The sequence below is a fragment of the Phyllobates terribilis genome, unplaced genomic scaffold (genome assembly GCF_046119375.1).
Source record: "Phyllobates terribilis strain yellow unplaced genomic scaffold, ASM4611937v1 Scaffold_12__6_contigs__length_324123572, whole genome shotgun sequence".
Classification (NCBI taxonomy): domain Eukaryota; kingdom Metazoa; phylum Chordata; class Amphibia; order Anura; family Dendrobatidae; genus Phyllobates; species Phyllobates terribilis.
In genome coordinates, this window is record NW_027362772.1 from 7,961,511 (window position 1) to 7,985,546 (window position 24,036).

Consider the following 24,036-nt stretch of genomic DNA (forward strand, 5'->3'; position numbering starts at 1 on the left):
TAACTGGCTGCAAGTGGGATTTAGTTATTTCCAACACCTGTTAGGTGCCACAGGTAAGTTACAGGTGCTGTTAATTACACGAATTAGAGAAGCATCACATGATTTTTCAAACAGTGCCAATACTTTTGTCCACCCCTTTTTTAGGTTTGGTGTGGAATTGTATCCAATTTGGCTTTAGGACAATTCTTTTTGTGTTTTTTCATTGAAGACAAATTAAATGAAGATAATAATACCAAAGAATTTGTGATTGCAATCATTTTCAGGAAGAAACTGAGTATTATCTAACAGAATTGCAGGGGTGCCAATACTTTTGGCCACCACTGTATGTTCTCAATCAACCCTAAAGACTCAAATATCCAAGCTTAATATTTTTGGAAGTTGGAGTGGGTTTTTTTAGATTTCGCTATCTTAGGAGGATATCTGTTTGTGCAGGAAACTATTACTGTGCAGAATTATTAGGCAACTTAATAAAAACCAAATATAATCCCATCTCACTTGTTTATTTTCACCAGTTAAACCAATATCAGTGCACAAAATTTAGAAATAAACATTTCTGACATGCAAAAACAAAAAACCAAAAATATTAGTGATCAATATAGCCACCTTTCTTTATGATGACACTCAACAGCCTTACATCCATAGATTCTGTCAGTTGCTTGATCTGTTTTCGATCAACATTGTGTGCAGCAGCCACCAGAGCCTCCAAGACACTGTTCCGAGAGGTGTACTGTTTTCCCTCCCTGTAGATCTCACATTTTATGATGGACCACAGGTTCTCTATGGGGTTCAGATCAGGTGAACAAGGGGGTCATGTCATTATTTTTTCTTCCTTTAGACCTTTACTGGCCAGCCGCGCTGTGGAGTAGTTGGATGCATGTGATGGAGCATTGTCCTGCATGAAAATCATGTTTTTCTTGAACGATACCGACTTCTTCCTGTACCACTGCTTCAAGAAGTTGTCTTCCAGAAACTGGCAGTAGGTCTGGAAGTTGAGCTTCACTCCAGCCTCAACCCAAAAAGGTCCCACAAGTTCATCTTTGATGATCCCAGCCCATACCAGTACCCCACCTCCACCTTGCTGGCGTCTGAGTCGGAGTGGAGCTCTCTGCCCTTTACTGATCCAGCCTCTGGCCCATCCATCTGGCCCATCAAGAGTCACTCTCATTTCATCAATCCATAAAACCTTTGAAAAATCAGTCTTAAGATATTTCTTGGCCCATTCTTGACGTTTTATTTTATGTTTCTTGTTCAAAGGTGGTCATTTTTCAGCCTTCCTTACCTTGGCCATGTCCCTGAGTATTGCACACCTTGTGCTTTTTGATACTCCAGTAACATTGCATCTCTGAAATATGGCAAAACTGGTGACAAATGGCATCTTGGCAGCTTCATGCTTGATTTTCCTCAATTCATGGGCAGTTATTTTGCGCCTTTTTTGGCAAACACGGTTCTTGCGACCCTGTTGGCTATTTGCCATGAAACGCTTGATTGTTTGGTGATCACGCTTCAAAAGTTTGGAAATTTCAAGACTGCTGCATCCCTCTGCAATCAAGAAAGAAGGAATTCTGTGGTGTTAGTGAAGCGCTAGAACAACTAGACAGTGGATTAGGTTATAACACACAAACCTTTTATTGTTTAGTACGCTCTCTAACGCCACGACGCGTTTCGATAGCAGACGCTATCTTCCTCAGGTAGATTAGAGAGCAAATGAAAGAGCAACCATTATATAGGGTAGGTGCACCAATCAAAGGACACTAACAATTATGACAACACATGAAATACAAAACAGGAAGTTAAAAAAAAAAAAAAAAAAAAGATAAGTAAAAGAAATGAATATCATATAAATATGAATATAAATACTACATTAGATCAGCAGGTTAAAAGAGAGGATAAAAGATGCCACAGTATACCCAATAATGTCATGATGTACTAAAAGCAGGGATTATGAATAAAATATAAAATTAATAAAAAAACAAATAATATAATATAAAATGAAATAAAAACTAGTAATGCATGAATAAGAACCAAGAGAGAAATAGGGTTAATGAATCGCATTCTCAATTGTTAAATTAAGGCCCTCAGGGGACAGAGTGCCCAATCTAAAAATCCAATAGCTCTCACGATTAATTAAACGGCCCAAGCGGTCAGTCGTGGTTTCAGCAATCTGATCAATAATTTTAAGCCTTAAGTCAGTAGGATCCTTATTATGCGCCACAGAAAAATGTTTAGAAACGCTATGTAGAAGGAAACCACTACGAATGTTAGACCTATGCTTATTCATCCGCGCATGCATGGCCTGTATTGTACAGCCCACGTATTGTAGGCCGCACGTACATTCAAGAAGATATACCACGAACATGGAGTGACAGTTTAAAAATTGTCTAATGGTATATGTTTTGCCAGTGGTATTCGAGGAGAAAGTCTTTGAACCACTAAAGATGCTCTGGCAACACATGCATTTTGGGGACCCACAAGAGAAACAACCACTGATCAAATTGCCCATGCTGGTAGATTGGGTTGGAGAGGATTCACATAGCGTATTGCTAGGAGCCACCATATTGCGGAGGTTCTTACCCCTTCTGAACACCACCCTTGGTTTATCAGTAAGGTGCCTAGAGAGGACCGGATCGCTCTTAAGGATAAACCAGAATTTGTCTAGTAACTTCTGGATGTTCCTGTGAGACTGGTTATAAGTAGTCACCAGGCTCCAGTTACTCAACTCAGTAGCATCATCAGGGTTTTTATCACTGGCCGAAGTCATACTCTTAACAATACTGTCTTGGGAACGGAGCTGGAGTTTTTTGATACAGGACTCTTGAGATAATGCTCTACATTTCTGAAAGGCATCACTCAGTAATTTCCGTGGATATCCTTTTTGCCTGAACCGTTTGTTGAGGATTTTGGCCTCCAGGGCAAAATCAGAATTATTAGTGCAGTTTTTTCTGATCCTCCAGTATTGGCCATATGCTACGTTTCTGACCCATCTAGGGAGGTGTCCACTGTCAAAGCAAAGGTAGCTGTTAGCATCAACCTGTTTAAAATGGGTAGACGTGGACAACCTCCCCGACGGGTCAACCCGCACCAAAAGGTCCAAATAATGGAGGGCTGTTTCTGACACAGTTGCTGTAAAGGCAAGACCCCATGTATTCAAATTTAATTCTTCCACAAACATAGATGCCTCCTCTTTAGTCCCTGACCACAAAAAGAAGAGATCATCAATGAAACGCTTGTAGAGGAGAACATGTCCTGCTGCAGAGGAGGACTGCGCGATGAAGACAGACTCAAACACCCCCATAAACAAGTTAGCGTAACTGGGGGCGAATCTCGTCCCCATCGCGCAGCCCCTCAACTGCTTGTAAACAGATGTCCCAAAAGTAAAAACATTATTGTTCAAAATGAATAGGATCCCCATCTTAAGAAATTCCTTCTGGTCCTCCAAGAGAGTATCATCCAAGGACAGAAAATGATCTACCGCAGATATGCCTAGCTCGTGAGGAATATTGGAATAAAGAGCTGTGACGTCTAAAGTCATCAGCAAACAAGCTGGCACTGAAGGAACATCTCTAAGGTGTCTGATCAATTGGGATGAGTCCTTCAGATAGGACGCTAACTTAAGAACAAACTTTTGCAAAAAAAAGGTCTATATAATGTGATAAGTTGCAAGTAATAGAACCTACCCCTGAAATTATGGGGCGACCAGGAGGGTTTTTGGCGTCCTTATGGACTTTGGGCAAAAAATAGAAAAAAGGGGTCTGATACCTTGAGATGTTTAAAAATTTAATCTCTTCTTATTTAAAATGCCTCGAGCATAGGCATTCTTAATAAGTTTATTGTAATTTAGAAAAATAGAGACGGAAGGATCATTATCAAGTCTCTCATAGTAATTTACGTCGTCGAGAATTCGTTTACCTTCACTCAGATACCAAACGCGATTCATCACCACTATGCCCCCCCCCTTATCCACATTTTTTATAACAATCTCCCTATTTTCTCTTAGAGTATTAATAGCCTGCCTTTCCCCGGAGTAAGATTATCTCTTTTTCTAATATTCGCAAAGGACCGGATTTCTTTTAAGGCTAAATGTTGGAAGGTTTCCAAGTGGGGGCCCCTATGATGTAAAGGGAAAAATTTACTGGTATTTTTTGGGTTCACATGTTGGAACCCATCTGTAAGAGGTTCATTAGGGGCACTCATCATATCAATTGGACCACATTTTTTGCGCTGCCTTTCTAAAATATAATGGCGTTGAACAGTTAGTTTCCTCATGTACTCATTAAAATCAAGATACAAGGTAAAGGGATTAGCCGGTGAGTTTGGGCAAAATGAAAGGCCCCTTTTAAGTAGTGACACTTGTTCCTCCGTGAGAGTAATATCGGAGATATTAAAAATCCCCGTGCACTCAGAGGAACAGTCAGAAAGAGATTTTAATTGATTTTCGTCCTTTTCAATGTGAGGTCTGTCACCATCAACAGCTCAGCGGAAGCTTTGTCCACTGCCTCTGCATCCACGCCTCCTCTTTTTCTTTTTGGGTGGCGCCCTGGAGCCACCCGAAAAAACTGTGTAATTTTTGTGTTCTTGAGAGTCTTAGGAGAAGGAGATTTCCTTACTAATTCAACAGATGTCAACAAAGAATCATTAGCCACTACTTCTTGTAAAGGTACAATAAGATCCAGTGAGGAGGAAAAGCTCAACCTAGGAGGAGGTTTATTGAGGATTAGGTCAATCTCATTACCCCTTGATTCACTGCTTACTATCTCAATGTTTATTTTATTAGCTGAATCCTCAATAATTATTTCAGATGGGTGTAAAGGCATGGAGTCCTGTTGAGGATTCAAACACAATGCAGTTTTTGGGGCTATATTATCTATTATACTAGTTATTGGGAATATATAATCTCTTATAGGTGGACAGCTGAAGGTACTGGTATAGCAGGAGGTTCTGGCAAAGGTTCAGGTAGAATTTGGTACATCGTTTCATCAAGTGGAGAAAGGGACTGTGTTTGGGTTTTTTGGGAATAAATAACTTCATGTGTAGTTAATAGGGATAAATTAAGGGAATCCGTATTACCTTGTGTGGAGACTAGTGGTTGTGAAAGGTCTAAACCAAAATCAAAAGTGGGGGAAATACATGGAACAGTAGATTCTGTCTCAATGGGGACTGGTGGATCAGGCAATATTACCGGAGCCAATAGCCGTGTATGGGGTGCAGAGGTGTCCAAATTAATTATAGTGTCATGTGATCTGTTCGTTACAAGTGATAATGCCTTTTGAGTCCCTAACATGGTATCATCCACCGTTTGCTTATGAAACAAGGAACCCTTCTTCAAAGTTTTTTTATGCAATTCGTAGAAATTCCTCTGTTTGTCCGTTTTTAGTACACTTAAGGAATTACTACTGGGTAATTGATCTATATGCGATTCAACCCCCACTGACTTCTGTGAGATTTGGATTGGGACCTGTGGGCCTTCCAGTATCGGCTGTGGGGAGACCTCCATAAATTCATCTAAATCAGTGAAGCCCCTATCTCGTAAAAGTTTTGCCACCTTTTTTCTAATTATATCGTCCTCTAATTTACTTAGTCTTATTCTCAATTTGGAATCCAAATCCTTGTACTCCAAAGAAAAGGAATAATAGTCAATACTAGTTCTTAAAGAGACCATATCACTCAAGGCTTTTTCCGCTAAGGAAACCCTCTTCTGAATTTATAATTGTATCATCCCTAATGAGCATTTTAAGGAAAATTCATCCCAGAGTTTAGTAAAGATAAGCGCAAACCCTTAGGTGCTATGCCTTTGGATAAATAACGTTTCAAAAATATTGCATCAAGGTGATTCGTAATCTCTACTTTGCACTTATTCTCATCTTCATGGAACAATTCCATCAGGTGTTTCTTATCCACTTCGCTTAAATGGTGAAGATCAATTAATTTGTGTGAGGATTTGGGTACACCACCAGGATCATCCAAAGCTTTGCATATTAGGAATTCCCTATGTGATTCCCGATTGGTCACATAAAAATCCATATCACTCAACTAGGATGTGGGGAAATGTAATAAAAAAAATAAATAAAAAAAATAAATAATAATAAAAAAATAAAAAATTAAAAAATGAAAAGGAAAAAAAAAAAAAAAAATTAAATTAAAAAAATAAAAGAAAAAAAAAATAAATAAAAAATTAAAAATTATATACATATACATGTATACACATACACACACATATATACATATATATGTACATATACATACACACAAAAACCAAAATGTGGGCAAAGTAGGTAATATGAGTAATGTAAATAAAACCCACAGCATAAACAGCAATAAGCAGCAACAAAGAACCAATAAGAGAACACCCCCAATATTAAATTGCGGACAGAAACGATAATTGTAGTAACACCTGAAACATGCAAGTTAGTTCAAAAATTGAAAATTGGACAAAATTCTACGATACATATGTCCAAAGTGATGACTAGAAATTTGTCCAGATAATGTCACTGCACAATCAAACCTCCGTAACAATGTTGCAAGGTCCGGGGATAGAGTTCCAGGGGTAAAGTTTCCAAGAAACCAGTCTTATAAGCTTTAAGATGGATCCAAACCAAAGAGCGGCATCCAGGTAGGAAAAAATCACTCACTCAGAGAGCGCCATGACATGGAAAACAAAAACAGTAGGAGCGCCAATGGTGAAGAGCCTGAGGTTTTGGGGGGGGGGGGGAATGAAGGGGGAGATGTAGTGACCACTCACCTGGTCCTGTTGTGCAAAGGAGCCCCGCACAACAAGGGAAAACGCTTCCAGGTGGGAGTCTGTAAGATGATCACAACTTTGCAGGAACTGTTGTAGGGAGCTTCTGTCTGCTTCAGCGGTCACATGACCAGGACCGTGTGACCGTGTGGGCGTTCCACAATGACATCACGGCAGGTGGTGTAGTGAGCTAGTTGTAAACAGAGCAGCTTCCACAGGGGAGATTAGCAATCAAGAAAGAAGGAATTCTGCGGTGTTAGTGAAGCGCTAGAACAACTAGACAGTGGATTAGGTTATAACACACAAACCTTTTATTGTTTAGTACGCTCTCTAACGCCACGACGCGTTTCGATAGCAGACGCTATCTTCCTCAGGTAGATTAGAGAGCAAATGAAAGAGCAACCATTATATAGGGTAGGTGCACCAATCAAAGGACACTAACAATTATGACAACACAGGAAATACAAAACAGGAAGTTAAAAAAAAAAAAAAAGATAAGTAAAAGAAATGAATATCATATAAATATGAATATAAATACTACATTAGATCAGCAGGTTAAAAGAGAGGATAAAAGATGCCACAGTATACCCAATAATGTAATTATTATTATTATTTATTATTATAGCGCCATTTATTCCATGGCGCTTTACATGTGAAAAAGGGGGTATAATACAAGAACAATTTCAATAATCTTGAACACAATGTGACAGCGACTGGTACAGGCGGAGCGAGGACCCTGCCCGCGAGGGCTCACAATCTACGAGGGATGGGTGAGGATACAGTAGGTGAGGGTAGAGCTGGTCGTGCAGCGGTATGGTGGAGCGGTGGTTACTGCAGGTTGTAGGCTTGTCGGAAGAGGTGGGTCTTCAGGTTCCTTTTGAAGGTTTCCACGGTAGGCGAGAGTCTGATACGTTGGGGTAGAGAGTTCCAGAGTAGGGCGGAAGCACGGGAGAAATCTTGTATACGGTTGTGGGAGGAGGAGATAAGAGGGGAGTAGAGCAGGAGATCTTGTGAGGATCGGAGGTTGCGTGCAGGTATGTAACGGGAGACTAGGTCGGAGATATATGGAGGAGACAGGTTGTGAATGGCTTTGTATGTCATGGTTAGGGTTTTGAACTGGAGTCTCTGAGCAATGGGGAGCCAGTGAAGAGATTGACAGAGAGGAGAGGCCGGGGAATAGCGGGGGGACAGGTTGATTAGTCGAGCAGCAGAGTTTATGATAGATTGGAGGGGTGCGAGAGTGTTAGAGGGGAGGCCACAGAGCAGGAGGTTGCAGTAGTCAAGGCGGGAGATGATGAGGGCGTGCACTAGTGTTTTTGCAGATTCATGGTTTAGGAATGTGCGGATCCGGGAGATATTTTTAAGTTGGAGTCGGCAGGAAGTGGAAAGGGCTTGGATATGTGGTTTGAAGGAGAGTTCCAAGTCCAGGGTTACCCCGAGGCAGCGAGCTTGAGGGACTGGGGAGAGTGGGCAGCCATTGACTATGATGGATAGGTCAGTTGGGAGGGTTGAATGAGATGGCGGAAAGATGATGAATTCTGTTTTGTCCATGTTAAGTTTTAGAAATCTAGCAGAGAAGAAGGATGAAATAGCAGACAGACATTGTGGGATTTTGGTTAATACGGAGGTGATATCGGGTCCAGAGAGGTAGATCTGTGTGTCATCAGCATAGAGGTGATAATGAAAGCCATGAGACTCTATGAGCTGTCCCAGGCCTAAGGTGTAGATGGAGAAGAGCAGGGGTCCTAGAACTGAACCTTGGGGGACACCGACAGATAGGGGGCGAGATGAAGAGGTGGTGTGTGAGTGGGAGACACTGAATGTCCGGTCTGTTAGGTATGAGGAGATCCAGGATAGGGCCAAGTCTGTGATGCCGAGAGATGAGAGAGTCTGTAGTAAGAGGGAATGGTCCACTGTGTCAAAGGCAGATGACAGGTCTAGGAGGAGGAGGACAGAGTAGTGTCGCTTAGATTTGGCGGTTAGAAGGTCGTTTGTGACTTTAGTCAGTGCAGTTTCAGTAGAATGGTGCGGTCGGAAACCAGATTGTAGGCGGTCAAAGAGGGAGCAGGAGGAGAGGTGGGAGGACAGTTCAGAATGGACATGTTGTTCCAGTAGTTTTGAGGCATAGGGGAGAAGTGATATGGGGCGATAGCTAGACACAGAGGATGGGTCAAGGGAGGGCTTTTTGAGGATGGGTGTGATTGAGGCATGTTTGAAACATGAGGGAAAGACACCAGTTGTTAGTGACAGGTTGAAGAGGTGGGCTAGGGCTGGGATGAAGATAGTGGTAAGGTTTGGGATGAGGTGGGACGGGATTGGGTCAAGTTTACAGGTGGTGAGGTGTGATTTGGAGAGTAAGGAGGAAAGTTGATCTTCAGAAATGGTGGAGAATGTAGTTTTGGAGGAGGAGGGTTGAGTAGGTGTGGAGAGGGGCTGTGGGGGCTTTAGGCAAAAGCTTTGTCTGATGGTGTCAATCTTCTGCTTGAAGAATGAGGCAAAGTCTTCGGCTGAAATAAGAGGAGAGGGAGGAGGCACTGGGGGACGGAGGAGAGAATTGAAGGTGTTGAATAGTTGTTTGGGGTTGTGGGACAGGGAGGATATGAGAGATGTGAAGTATGTTTGTTTTGCTGCAGTGAGTGTGGACTTGAAGGTAGTGAGGGACTGTTTGAATGCGATGAAGTGCTCATGGGAGTGGGACCTTTTCCATCTACGTTCAGCAGCCCTGGAGGCCCGTCGCAGTTCTTTAGTTAGGCTGGTGTGCCAGGGTTGTCTGTTGATTGTACGAGTCTTGGTATGCATGAGGGGGGCGACCGAATCGAGAGCTGCAGCTGTTGTGGTGTTGTATAAAGTGGCAGCAGCATCTGCATCATGTAAGGGACTAATGTCTGTAAGAGGGAGGAGGGATTCAGAGAGAGAGTGTAGGTCAAGGTGTTTGAGATTTCTACGAGGGTATTCAAGTTTGTGGAGTGGGGATTGTTGCCCCGGGGAGGAGAGAGAAGAGAATGTGAGTAGGTTGTGGTCAGAGAGAGGGAGAGGTGAGTTAGAGAGGTTAGATAGGGAACAGAGGCGGGTGAAGATGAGGTCCAGCGTGTGGCCGTCTTTGTGGGTGGGTGTGGAAGACCACTGGGTAAGACCAAAGGAGGAAGTGAGGGATAGAAGCTTAGAGGCAGCTGAGAGGGAAGTATCAATGGGGATGTTAAAGTCGCCCATGATGATAGTGGGGATGTCAACAGAGAGGAAATGAAGTAGCCAGGTGGTGAAGTGGTCAAAGAAAGTGGTGGCTGATCCTGGGGGGCGGTAGATGACAGCCAGTTGGAGGTTGGAGGGGGAGTAGATGCGCACACAGTGCACTTCAAAAGACGGGAGAGTAATTGCGGGCGGCAGTGGGATCTGGGTGAAGGAGCAGTTTTCTGAGAGGAGGAAACCTATTCCTCCACCGTGCTTGCCGTTGGGGCGGGGGGTATGGGAGAGGTGGAATCCGCCATACGAAAGTGCAGCAGGAGAGGTTGTGTCGGAGGGGGTGAGCCAGGTTTCAGTGATTCCGAGGAAGGAAAGCTTGTTAGTGATGAAGAGATCGTGAATGTAGGAAAGTTTATTGCAGACAGAGCGAGCGTTCCATAGAGCTCCTGTTAGTGGAACTGGGGAAGCGGGGGCTGGGCGGATGGGTGTAAGGTTAGAAGGGTTACGAGAGTTTGGGATTGATCGGGGGTAGGAGGTGGAAGTGAATGTAGGGATGTGGTGAGGAGGGCCAGGATTTGGAGAGATGTCGCCGGCAGTAAGGAGGAGCAGAGAAAGCGTTATTAGGTGGGAGCAGGAGAGGGCATGAGGTGGCTGTCTGTGTTTGGAGACAAAGGATTGTATGTTGTGGAATAGCTCTGAGGAAGAGGTGAGATGGGTGGGGAGAATGGAGGGAGAGATGAAGAGTTCCTTTCCAGGTATAGGGATTAGGGGTGGTTGAAAGAAGTGAAGGATTAAGGGGGTGAGAGTGAAAACAAAAACAAACATTGTTTACTGTGACTTAGTATCCAGGTACCTTCAGTTCACTTCAGGTTCAATTCAGGATTAATTCAAATTTCAGACACTTCAGCTCATGGACACTTCAGCTCATGGACACAGACTTCAGTCTGACACAGACTCCTAGTTCTCAATGTATGGCCTACAGAATGCATTCAGCTGTGAACCAGAGGGGAGTGTCGTCTGTGCTCATCTTGATCAGCTGATTAAGGCTGAACCAGATGTAGGATACTCAAAGGTTCAGTAAACAGGGTCATAAATGAAAGTGGTGGGTGGGTAGTGTAACTTGGGTCACGTACCATTAGTGTATAGTAGGAGCAGAGAGATATAGGGATGGCTGCATGGAAATCAGGATGGAAAAGTTGGGTCACGTACCATTAGTATATAGTAGGAGCAGAGAGATATAGGGAAGGCTGCATGGAAATCAGGATGGAAAAGTTGGGTCACGTACCATTAGTATATAGTAGGAGCAGAGAGATATAGGGAAGGCTGCATGGAAATCAGGATGGAAAAGTTGGGTCACGTACCATTAGTATATAGTAGGAGCAGAGAGATATAGGGAAGGCTGCATGGAAATCAGGATGGAAAAGTTGGGTCACGTACCATTAGTATATAGTAGGAGCAGAGAGATATAGGGAAGGCTGCATGGAAATCAGGATGGAAAAGTTGGGTCACGTACCATTAGTATATAGTAGGAGCAGAGAGATATAGGGAAGGCTGCATGGAAATCAGGATGGAAAAGTTGGGTCACGTACCATTAGTATATAGTAGGAGCAGAGAGATATAGGGAAGGCTGCATGGAAATCAGGATGGAAAAGTTGGGTCACGTACCATTAGTATATAGTAGGAGCAGAGAGATATAGGGAAGGCTGCATGGAAATCAGGATGGAAAAGTTGGGTCACGTACCATTAGTATATAGTAGGAGCAGAGAGATATAGGGAAGGCTGCATGGAAATCAGGATGGAAAAGTTGGGTCACGTACCATTAGTATATAGTAGGAGCAGAGAGATATAGGGAAGGCTGCATGGAAATCAGGATGGAAAAGTTGGGTCACGTACCATTAGTATATAGTAGGAGCAATGTAATGATGTACTAAAAGCAGGGATTATGAATAAAATATAAAATTAATAAAAAAACAAATAATATAATATAAAATGAAATAAAAACTAGTAATGCATGAATAAGAACCAAGAGAGAAATAGGGTTAATGAATCGCATTCTCAATTGTTAAATTAAGGCCCTCAGGGGACAGAGTGCCCAATCTAAAAATCCAATAGCTCTCCGATATTACTCTCACGGAGGAAAAAGTGTCACTACTTAAAAGGGGCCTTTCATTTTGCCGAAACTCACCGGCTAATCCCTTTACCTTGTATCTTGATTTTAATGAGTACATGAGGAAACTAACTGTTCAACGCCATTTTATTTTAGAAAGGCAGTGCAAAAAATGTGGTCCAATTGATATGATGAGTGCCCCTAATGAACCTCTTACAGATGGGTTCCAACATGTGAACCCAAAAAATACCAGTAAATTTTTCCCTTTACATCATAGGGGCCCCCACTTGGAAACCTTCCAACATTTAGCCTTAAAAGAAATACGGTCCTTTGCGAATATTAGAAAAAGAGATAATCTAACTCCGGGGGAAAGGCAGGCTATTAATACTCTAAGAGAAAATAGGGAGATTGTTATAAAGAATGCGGATAAGGGGGGGGGCATAGTGGTGATGAATCGCGTTTGGTATCTGAGTGAAGGTAAACAAATTCTCGACGACGTAAATTACTATGAGAGACTTGATAATGATCCTTCCGTCTCTATTTTTCTAAATTACAATAAACTTATTAAGAATGCCTATGCTCGAGGCATAATAAGAAAGAGATGAAATTTTTAAACATCTCGAGGTATCAGACCCCTTTTTTCTATTTTTTGCCCAAAGTCCATAAGGACGCCAAAAACCCTCCTGGCCGCCCCATAATTTCAGGGGTAGGTTCTATTACTTGCAACTTATCACATTATATAGACCTTTTTTTTGCAAAAGTTTGTTCTTAAGTTAGCGTCCTATCTGAAGGACTCATCCCAATTGATCAGACATCTTAGAGATGTTCCTTCAGTGCCAGCTTGTTTGCTGATGACTTTAGACGTCACAGCTCTTTATTCCAATATTCCTCACGAGCTAGGCATATCTGCGGTAGATCATTTTCTGTCCTTGGATGATACTCTCTTGGAGGACCAGAAGGAATTTCTTAAGATGGGGATCCTATTCATTTTGAACAATAATGTTTTTACTTTTGGGACATCTGTTTACAAGCAGTTGAGGGGCTGCGCGATGGGGACGAGATTCGCCCCCAGTTACGCTAACTTGTTTATGGGGGTGTTTGAGTCTGTCTTCATCGCGCAGTCCTCCTCTGCAGCAGGACATGTTCTCCTCTACAAGCGTTTCATTGATGATCTCTTCTTTTTGTGGTCAGGGACTAAAGAGGAGGCATCTATGTTTGTGGAAGAATTAAATTTGAATACATGGGGTCTTGCCTTTACAGCAACTGTGTCAGAAACAGCCCTCCATTATTTGGACCTTTTGGTGCGGGTTGACCTGTCGGGGAGGTTGTCCACGTCTACCCATTTTAAACAGGTTGATGTTAACAGCTACCTTTGCTTTGACAGTGGACACCTCCCTAGATGGGTCAGATATGGCCAATACTGGAGGATCAGAAAAAACTGCACTAATAATTCTGATTTTGCCCTGGAGGCCAAAATCCTCAACAAACGGTTCAGGCAAAAAGGATATCCACGGAAATTACTGAGTGATGCCTTTCAGAAATGTAGAGCATTATCTCAAGAGTCCTGTATCAAAAAACTCCAGCTCCGTTCCCAAGACAGTATTGTTAAGAGTATGACTTCGGCCAGTGATAAAAACCCTGATGATGCTACTGAGTTGAGTAACTGGAGCCTGGTGACTACTTATAACCAGTCTCACAGGAACATCCAGAAGTTACTAGACAAATTCTGGTTTATCCTTAAGAGCGATCCGGTCCTCTCTAGGCACCTTCCTGATAAACGAAGGGTGGTGTTCAGAAGGGGTAAGAACCTCCGCAATATGGTGGCTCCTAGCAATACGCTATGTGAATCCTCTCCAACCCAATCTACCAGCATGGGCAATTTGATCAGTGGTTGTTTCTCTTGTGGGTCCCCAAAATGCATGTGTTGCCAGAGCATCTTTAGTGGTTCAAAGACTTTCTCCTCGAATACCACTGGCAAAACATATACCATTAGACAATTTTTAAACTGTCACTCCATGTTCGTGGTATATCTTCTTGAATGTACGTGCGGCCTACAATACGTGGGCCGTACAATACAGGCCATGCATGCACGGATGAATAAGCATAGGTCTAACATTCGTAGTGGTTTCCTTCTACATAGCATTTCTAAACATTTTTCTGTGGCGCATAATAAGGATCCTACTGATTTAAGGCTTAAAATTATTGATTTAGAGAGCGTACTAAACAATAAAAGGTTTGTGTGTTATAACCTAATCCACTGTCTAGTTGTTCTAGCGCTTCACTAACACCGCAGAATTCCTTCTTTCTTGATTGCTAATCTCCCCTGTGGAGAGCGGTGGAAGCTGCTCTGTTTACAACTAGCTCACTACACCACCTGCCGTGATGTCATTGTGGAACGCCCACACGGTCACACGGTCCTGGTCATGTGACCGCTGAAGCAGACAGAAGCTCCCTACAACAGTTCCTGCTAAGTTGTGATCATCTTACAGACTCCCACCTGGAAGCGTTTTCCCTTGTTGTGCGGGGCTCCTTTGCACAACAGGACCAGGTGAGTGGTCACTACATTTCCCCCTTCATTCCCCCCCCCCAAACCTCAGGCTCTTCACCATTGGCGCTCCTACTGTTTTTGTTTTCCCCGCATCCCTCTGCAAGACATCTCACAATTTTGGACTTTTCAGAGCCCATCAAATCTCTCTTCTGACCCATTTTGCCAAAGGAAAGGAAGTTGCCTAATAATTAAGCGCACCTTATATAGGGTGTTGATGTCATTAGTCAACAACCCTCCTCATTACAGAGATGCACATCACCAAATTTACTTAATTGGTAGTTGGCTCTCAAGCCTATGCAGCTTGGAGTAGGACAACATGTATAAAAAGCATCACGTGATCAAAATACTCATTTGCCTAATAATTCGGCACACAGTATATTCTTTGTCCCACTATGGGACTTTCACTTTTTTATTCTGATCACCTGCATAGCACAGGAATGGAGCAGCATCCCTGTGCTATACAGGCTGTCAGCACTGCAGATGCAGAAGATATTTTGGTCATGCACTGCGCACGACCAAAATATCTTCCTGCTGTCTGGTGACCCGGATGTTGTCATGACGACATCAGGTCATTATGGCAACATCCGGGAAGCCGCGGCAGACAGCGCTGGACGCCGGCAGGAGAGGTGAGTATCACGATCACCTCCCCTTGCCACCGCAATGCTGCGATCGACTTCGATCGCAGCATTGCGGGGGTTAATGTGGCGGGAGCGGTGCAGGACCACTCCCTGCACATAGCATCGGGTGTCAGCTGTAAGAATCAGCTGACACCCGGCGGCGATCGTGCCCGTGCAGCCTGTGTGCGCGAGCGATCGCAAAGACATATGAATACGCATCAGGCTCTTAAAGCCCAGGGCGCAGATACGTATTAATACGTCTTGGGCTTTAAAGGGGTTAAAGGATCAGGGTCCCACTTGTGCACCAAAGTATACCCGGAAGTGCAGTGTTTGTTATCATAATTGCCATCTTTGTTGTGGCATTACTGTGATTGGCTGGCCTTACAGCATCATAGGGGGATATTTAAGCCCCGCTGGCGCCATCTTGCGCTCATTACATGCAGAAACAGCGTATTGCGAGCGTAGGGAGAGTGAAAGCAGCGAATAGGGAGAGTTTCTGAGTCCAAAAAGCTCTTTTAAGAGCTATTTAGAGTGAAGATAAATTCTCTGTTAGGTTTAGATAGCGTAGAGAGATTTAATACAAGGGAGAGGGAAAAGCTGGCAGGGTGTTAGCATTGCAAGTACATGATCTCTGCTAGGTCGCATTGTGTATAGTGTAGGAACAGATTGTGGGAGTAGGGAGAGAGGCAGGGTTTCATATCCAGCACCATAATATACAAAACAGCTCTTTTTAGAGCAAAATAATATTCCTCAGTTCCAGCATATACTAAACCGCTTTTTTTAGAGCTAAATAATATTCGTGGCCTATTTCTGAAAAGCGTATATTTATCTAGCAGTTGTGCGACTGGGCAAAGTCTGCTGAGATACGCAAACATCACTATTTACCAGTAATTTTCCGGAGTCTGCTGATGACGTGTGTCATAAAGGTGATATACAAAAAAAAATTACTCTATTGGTTAAATAAATAGCGTATATTTATCTATTAGTTCTGCAACTGGCGCAAGAATCAATGCGGTATTGATTCTTGTAGCGGGCAGTGTTTTGGGTGTGCACATGTGACTCGTGGGTGTGTTGGTCCCCTATTTATAGTAGGCAGGTATGAACAATCAGTACTCCTTGAGAAAGGCTCGGGCCGTAACACGCGTTGGGGTGATGTTGTGCATCATGGTGATTTGGGCAGCTGCCACTTGTTCATGGAGGTATGATGTGGGCTTTGCCAAGCACAATTGCTCCATAATTTGTCAAGTGAATCTAGTGGTCTTAATATATGATATATGAGTTTGCTGCCTAGTACTTACTTTTCTTAATAGAGATATAATGATAGTGAATTTCTTCAGATTGGTGCGCCGCTTTCTTTGTTTTTAATATGTATGTATTGTCCTTTTGCATTTGCTCCTTTATCACGTCGTCCTTATTTATAAATATTAAAAGTTTTTTACTTTTAATAGATGGACCTTTTCTGTCGTATCTTGGCTCATGGCCACTCTCTTTGTCTCATTTTTATAAATGACTGGGTCTTTACCAGTTTGTCCTTTAGGCAGTAGTTTAAGATATGTATGGAATTCATATATTCATTACCTATATGCTGCTTTGCTCTCGGAGTCATTCATGTATGGTTAAATAAATATCATCTCTTTATCTAGCAGTTGTGCGACTGACGCAAAGTCTGCTGAGATGCGCAAAGCCTGCTCAGATACGCAAACATCACTATTTACCAGTAATTTTCCTGAGTCTGCTGTTGGCGTGTGTCATAAAGGCAATATAACAAAAAAATACTCTGATCATGATTAAATAAATAGCGTATATTTATCTAGCAGTTGTGCGACTGGAGCAAAGCCTGCTGAGATACGCAGACATCACTATTTACCAGTAATTTTCCAGAGTCTGCTATTGCGATGTTTAATAAAGCTGATAGCTAAAAAAAATTGCTAGACACAGGGAATTTGTACATAACATCTCTGTGAGGCTACTTGTGAAAAATAAAGACAGGATTTTTTTTTTCATAATGCATTCAATATGGGAAAGGGTGACGAACGATCAGGAATGGGGACGTGGTTGTGGTGGTGCCCGCCAAGACCGTGTGACAGATCAGAAGGTGACTATCTTTTTCTAGCTTCCGGTCAAAATTCGGTCTGCATGCTACACCGCTGTCAAACCCAGGCAAGTGCAAGGATGTTGTGAGTTGGATAGCAGACACAGGCTCCAGTGTGTCAACAACCAGCACCACCAAGTCTTCCACACGGTCTAGCCTCATTAGCCAAGAGGCTGGGCCTCACAATCCTCAACCTGGTCTTCCTTCCTCCCCCCCCATCAAGAGTCCCAGGAGACATATGACCCCAACACTGGCCACTCTGAGGAACAGTTTATGTTTCCTTGTAAGTATTCTGGCCTCTCACTGTGCACCATTAAAGAGGGTCATGAGGAGGTGGAGTGCAGTGATGCACAAACATTTGAGTACCCACTGCAAGAAGAAAGCCAAATTGGGGAAGGTAAATTCATGTCTGAAGAGGTGGAAGATAATCCTGATGCACAGTTGCCATCAGGTCAGCATGCAATCGCAACTCAGAATGAGGATCAGATTGATGAATTGGAAGACGATGTGGTCTATGATGAGGCCACTGATCCAACCTGGCACGATGGCACACATAGTGAGCACAGCAGTGCAGAGAGGGATGGATCTGACGCGCCCCCTGGGCCAGTGTTGTTTGGGGGATACCCGGAGCCGGATCAGATGGGGGTTGTAGTCTCCGAGTGGCGGTGACCCGGTCCGTGCCCAGGGTGTCAAGCTCAGTGTGTGGCAGTCCTACAGATGTTGCTGGATGTTCTTTAGTGTCGACTACGCCACCCGTTGATTTGTGGTCAATACGGCCGCTGCTGCAGCAGGGTCCGCTGAGGCTGATGGTGTGTGTGCAGCTTCTGGTGGTATAACCCCCAACGGGAGGGGTATAGCCTCAGGGGGGCAGCTGTAGAGGGTGGTGGTTGTGGTGGTGCAGTGAGGATGGTAATAAGACTCAGAGTCGGGCTGTGCAGTTCAGGGTTTTTACTTACTGCTGTTGTTCTGGTCACTCCGGCCTTGAGTGACCGCCCGAGCCGTGCTGCGTCCACCAGGTCCTGGACTCGGCCAACCCCCAGGTAATTCTGGAGCGTGATCCTGAGCTCCCTTTCTGTCGTTCCTTTTCTCTGGCCTTCCCCACCAGGGATCCACCTATGTCCGGCTCCCTCGGGTCTCTTGGTGGGTACACCTCTTCTGGGTTCCCTGACCCTATACTTGGTCTGCCTTCCTGGTGGATTTAGTGGGGGGTCGTGGCAGATCCTGCCCACAACCTCCGGTCTCTGGCTGAGGATTAGTGCCCTCCACCAGCTTGGGATCCGGTACCCTTGTGCCAACCCTTCACCCTGTTGCTTGTATTTGGGCTCTTGGGGTTCCCTCTTCTTCCCCTCTGGGTCCTTCTGACTCCTCTCTCTCTTCTTTTAGGACTGCTTGACCCTCTACAACAGACTGACTAGTAGCTGTCTGCCTGTCTGACCCTGATCTAAGATGGTTCCCACCTTATATACTCCCTCTATGTGTGAGCTCAGGTGACCAGCACCCAATGAGCTCCTAGCTTTACCCAGACTGCTCCCCCTATCTGCCCCTACACTACTGGGATGTTCCACCCCGCTCCCACTCCAGCCAGGGACAGACACTATCATACCTGCACATAAACTGGTGGGAGTACCGTTGATCTGTCCCCCGGAAATGGGATGTATGTAGTGTATGCAGCCTACTGAGCTCAGTTCCACACTCCATCCTTACCCGGGAGTGGAATATCACACCTCTGGCTTGAGGTGCAATACCCCTGTAGCAGCCGAATCCTCAGGGTGCTACATTCCCCCCTGGTAAATCACAGCACGTCCTCGGGCTGTAAAAGAATAAAAACATCCACAAACATACATTTTTTTTTTTCATAAAACATAAACATATAAAACATCATATATATCAGCATAAACTTTTCATAAATAACATTCTTGTTCCTCCGGCCACGGTGCAACTTGTGACCGGGTAAAGTGCGACAGTCTCTTCAAGAAAAACAACAGTTTCCTATAAAACCGGTAGGGGGCGCCTTAGAAAGCGCAACTATTTACAAGGGGGAAAGTGGCCGCTCTCAGTCCTCGGCCAGGTATAAGGAAGGAATGACCGCTCTCAGTCCTCGGTCAGTGGGATTAAGGGACACACGGGTTACAGTTTACACTTGTCCCAACGGGGACATATTTAAAGCAGCAACAGTTCACTGTACCCCGACGGGTAACTATTTACAGTCTCTTTACCGCACTTTAACGACGGCGTCCTCCTGCTCCTTCTTAGTCTTCAGACCCGTCCGGGTCCTCTTGCTCCTCCTCACACCGCAGCTACTCCTCCGTCAGGCGATGCACATGGAGGGCGTAGGGTCCTTTGGCACACTTGTGCCGGGTGAACGTGACCTCGTCCCCTACGTACAGGTCACGACGTCTGTGTCCCTCCGGCAGATGGCTTTCTACGTCTCTGCGGGTTACAAAGACGTCGCCGGGGGTATGATGGTCTCTTATAAATCCCCACCCATGCTGCAGGTTGAATTTAATCACAGTCCCGGTGGTACGGGGACCATGAGCTGCACGGGGGTTCCTCCTGGTCCGGCTCTTCTGCCCGGCGCTCTGTTCTTGCAGCCGCTGCTCTCGGACCCGCCTCTCTCTCCGTTCTCGCTCGAAGTCTGCCAACTGCTGGCGGCAGCACTCCACTCGCTCTGCTGCGGCTGCCCGCGTTTCTTGAGTGAACCCCATGAGATCTCCTCCGGTGGGGTCCCACTCGAATTGTGCTTCTTCTAGCGGGAGCGGGGTTCTCCTGACGGGCTTCGGAGCCGGAATCAGGGGCTCGCACAGGGGCCTTGCTCTTTGGAGTTCCAGTTGGTAGTACTCCTGGGGCCATACAAAGGGCTGCCCATCCGGGCACGTGTGCTGGGCAAATAGATCTTCGCCCAGGTGCGGCACTCGAGATGTTGAGGGCGCGTTGATGGTAGCGGCGCCCGGGTTGACCAGGCCTTGCGACCAGGCTTGGGGCACCCTAAAGGTAAAGGGCACCGTAAGGACGGCGGCGCCCGGGGGTACTCGGCCCTGCGACCAGGCCGGTGGCTCCGCGGAGGAAGGGGGCGCTGTTGGAATTGCGGCGCCCGGAGGTACTAGACCTTGCGACCAGGCCGATGGTATTTCCTGTTTCGTCGCACTCAGGGTCGAGGCGTGTGACGTCACAGGGGTCGCGGCTGCGGCTTCTGCTTGAGGCCTAGTCCGGCACGGTGACGATGCAGCGACGGGCACGGCAGGGGGAATTTCGGGCTCTGCGACGGGGAGCTGGGACAGGTACACGGTTTCTCGGCTCGGGGTAGTGACGTCCCCTTTACCTGCCTCCATCTGTTCAGCTCCCTCTTCGGCGCCGTCTCCGGCCTTCACTCCTCCTGCACCATCCTCAGAGGCGGTCTGTCTCCTCGTCTCGGCTGGCGTGCTCCGCTGACGGGTTCCGGTCTGCTGGGCCATCTCACGGCTCCACTCCGTCAGCGTGTCTTGCTGCACCTGGGCCATCCTCCGTGCGAGGCCCTCCAGCGCGGTCTGTGCACACTCCCGGTCTCGGGGGAGCTGTGCTAGGATCTCCACTAAGCCTAGTGGCGTTGTTGCTTGCAGCAGGCTCCTGACCACTGGGTCGGTGCTGCCTGTCTCTCCCTCCATCTCCGGGTACGCTTTCTCCGGAGTCCTCTCCAGACTTCTTGTCTCCGGGTACGCTCTCTCCAGACTCCTCCAGGCTGCACCCATCTTCGTTCTTTTGTTCAGTCTCCCCCACATTGAGGGTGGTCCCGGGGCAACTTTGTGATTGTCAGTTCCAGGGGCAGTTCTCTTACGCTGATGGACACTTCCAGCATCACAGTCTCTGTTGGTGGGCGCGGTTTCCGCTTTTGGCGCCATTCTTCGACCTGGCCCACGATGGGAGGTGGCCTTTTGCCACCCTCTGGCACGCCCATAATGGCGTCCGCTCTTCCAAGGCGGGAAATCTTTGGAAATGGCGGGAATCGTCTCCCAGTGGCGGGAAACTCCATGGATGGCGGGAAAAAGCTGCAAATGGCGGACAACCGGCGGGAAACGACCTGTGATGGGGTCTGTTGGCGGGGACCCTCCGGAACCGGCGGGAGACTTCTTTTTAAGGTAACGGTGAACTTTTCTTCAGGCACGCAGTACCCGGTTGTTGCGGGCACGTAATCCTGCCGACTACGCCAAAGTTGACGCGCCCCCTGGGCCAGTGTTGTTTGGGGGATACCCGGAGCCGGATCAGATGGGGGTTGTAGTCTCCGAGTGGCGGTGACCCGGTCCGTGCCCAGGGTGTCAAGCTCAGTGTGTGGCAGTCCTACAGATGTTGCTGGATGTTCTTTAGTGTCGACTACGCCACCCGTTGATTTGCGGTCAATACGGCCGCTGCTGCAGCAGGGTCCGCTGAGGCTGATGGTGTGTGTGCAGCTTCTGGTGGTATAACCTCCAACGGGAGGGGTATAGCCTCAGGGGGTCAGTTGTAGAGGGTGGTGGTTGTAGTGGTGCAGTGAGGATGGTAATAAGACTCAGAGTCGGGCTGTGCAGTTCAGGGTTTTTACTTACTGCTGTTGTTCTGGTCACTCCGGCCTTGAGTGACCGCCCGAGCCGTGCTGCGTCCACCAGGTCCTGGACTCGGCCAACCCCCAGGTAATTCTGGAGCGTGATCCTGAGCTCCCTTTCTGTCGTTCCTTTTCTCTGGCCTTCCCCACCAGGGATCCACCTATGTCCGGCTCCCTCGGGTCTCTTGGTGGGTACACCTCTTCTGGGTTCCCTGACCCTATACTTGGTCTGCCTTCCTGGTGGATTTAGTGGGGGGTCGTGGCAGATCCTGCCCACAACCTCCGGTCTCTGGCTGAGGATTAGTGCCCTCCACCAGCTTGGGATCCGGTACCCTTGTGCCAACCCTTCACCCTGTTGCTTGTATTTGGGCTCTTGGGGTTCCCTCTTCTTCCCCTCTGGGTCCTTCTGACTCCTCTCTCTCTTCTTTCAGGACTGCTTGACCCTCTACAACAGACTGACTAGTAGCTGTCTGCCTGTCTGACCCTGATCTAAGATGGTTCCCACCTTATATACTCCCTCTATGTGTGAGCTCAGGTGACCAGCACCCAATGAGCTCCTAGCTTTACCCAGACTGCTCCCCCTATCTGCCCCTACACTACTGGGATGTTCCACCCCCCTCCCACTCCAGCCAGGGACAGACACTATCGTACCTGCACATAAACTGGTGGGAGTACCGTTGATCTGTCCCCCGGAAATGGGATGTATGTAGTGTATGCAGCCTACTGAGCTCAGTTCCACACTCCATCCTTACCCGGGAGTGGAATATCACACCTCTGGCTTGAGGTGCAATACCCCTGTAGCAGCCGAATCCTCAGGGTGCTACAGATCCATAGAACGAAAACAGGCAAAAAAGAGGCAGTCGTTTGACCAGAGGTAGAAATCGATCAACTGTTTCACAGAGCCCCTCCATTCGGCTAGATAACAGGCCAAGGGTACGTTGTTCCCCTGTATGGCAGTTTTTTTCTGAAAGTTCTTCAGACAAAACAGCTGCAATTTGCAGCATCTGCCATACCAAGCTAAGAAGAGGCAATAACACTACCAACCTGAGCAGAAGCACATGGCAGCCAAGCACCCCAGTAGGTGGGCGGAACGCCTGGGTACAAAATCTGTGTCTGAAGGTGAAACCACTGCCCCTTCCCCTGTGTTATGGCCTTCCCAATCTGCTGTCCAGGAAGCAGGCGCTGATGCCTCCTGCCCACAAGCTGCAGTTGCACAGACACAACAGTCAGCAACCACAACCAGTATGTTGTCCCAGCGCAGCGTTCAGTTGTCCTTGCCCAAGACATTTCACAGGAAGCAGAAATATCCACCCACATGCCCAAACTCTAAACGCCCACATTGCTAGCCCTGGAAATTTTACCGTTTCAGCTTGTGGGAACTGAGTCTTTCCGTGACCTCTTGGTGGTGGCAGCCCCCCGGTACTCGATTCCCAGCCACCACTATTTTTCCCAGTGTGCCGTCCATTCACATTACAGAAGCATGTGTTACACAATATCAGCCGTACTTTGGCCAATGCAGTCACAGGGAAGGTCCACCTAACCACAGACACGTGGACAAGTTCTTGAGGACAGGGATGCTACATTTCCCTGATGGCACACTGGGTGAACCTGGTGGAGTCTGGGATATCAACCATCTTACCCACACCAAGAATAGCGGGCTCAACTTCCATCAGGGTTTCAGTCTCCTCGTATGCCAGTTCCTGTCTCTCCTTCTCATTTCTCAGCTGAACTAGCCTCCACATCACTCCTCAGCTGGGAGCTCTGCAGCACTGCTTTGACAAAGCAGCAGCATGCCCTGTTGAAGCTCATCTCTTTAGGTGCTAAAGCTCACAACGCAGTAGAGCTATTGAAAGGGATAAAAGACCAGACCGATCAGTAGCTCTCCTCGCTGAACCTAAAACCAGGTCTGGTTGTGTGCGATAATGGGCGTAACTTGGTGGCGGCTTTAAAGCTCAGCAAGCTGGTACATGTTCCATGCATGGCCAACGTGCTGAACTTGGTTGTACAGCGGTTTTTAAAATAATACCCTGACTTGCTGGATCTATTTGCCAAGGTACGCCGTGTCAGTGCCCATTTCCAAAAGTCATCTCAGGCTTTCGCCGGTCCGGCTGTGCTGCTGCAGCGCTTTAATTTGCCTCGTCACCGACTGATTTGTGACTTGCCCACACGCTGTAATTCGACCTTTCCTATGTTGGCAAGACTTGAGC

General features: G+C 46.4%; 1 protein-coding gene across 1 annotated transcript in view; it reads left to right on the forward strand.

Annotated features, from left to right (window-relative positions):
* The window catches only part of LOC141171888 (gastrula zinc finger protein XlCGF66.1-like), a 469,561-nt gene that overhangs the window by 53,283 nt on the left and 392,242 nt on the right, over nt 1–24,036 (forward strand). The gene's annotated exons all lie outside the window — the stretch shown is intronic.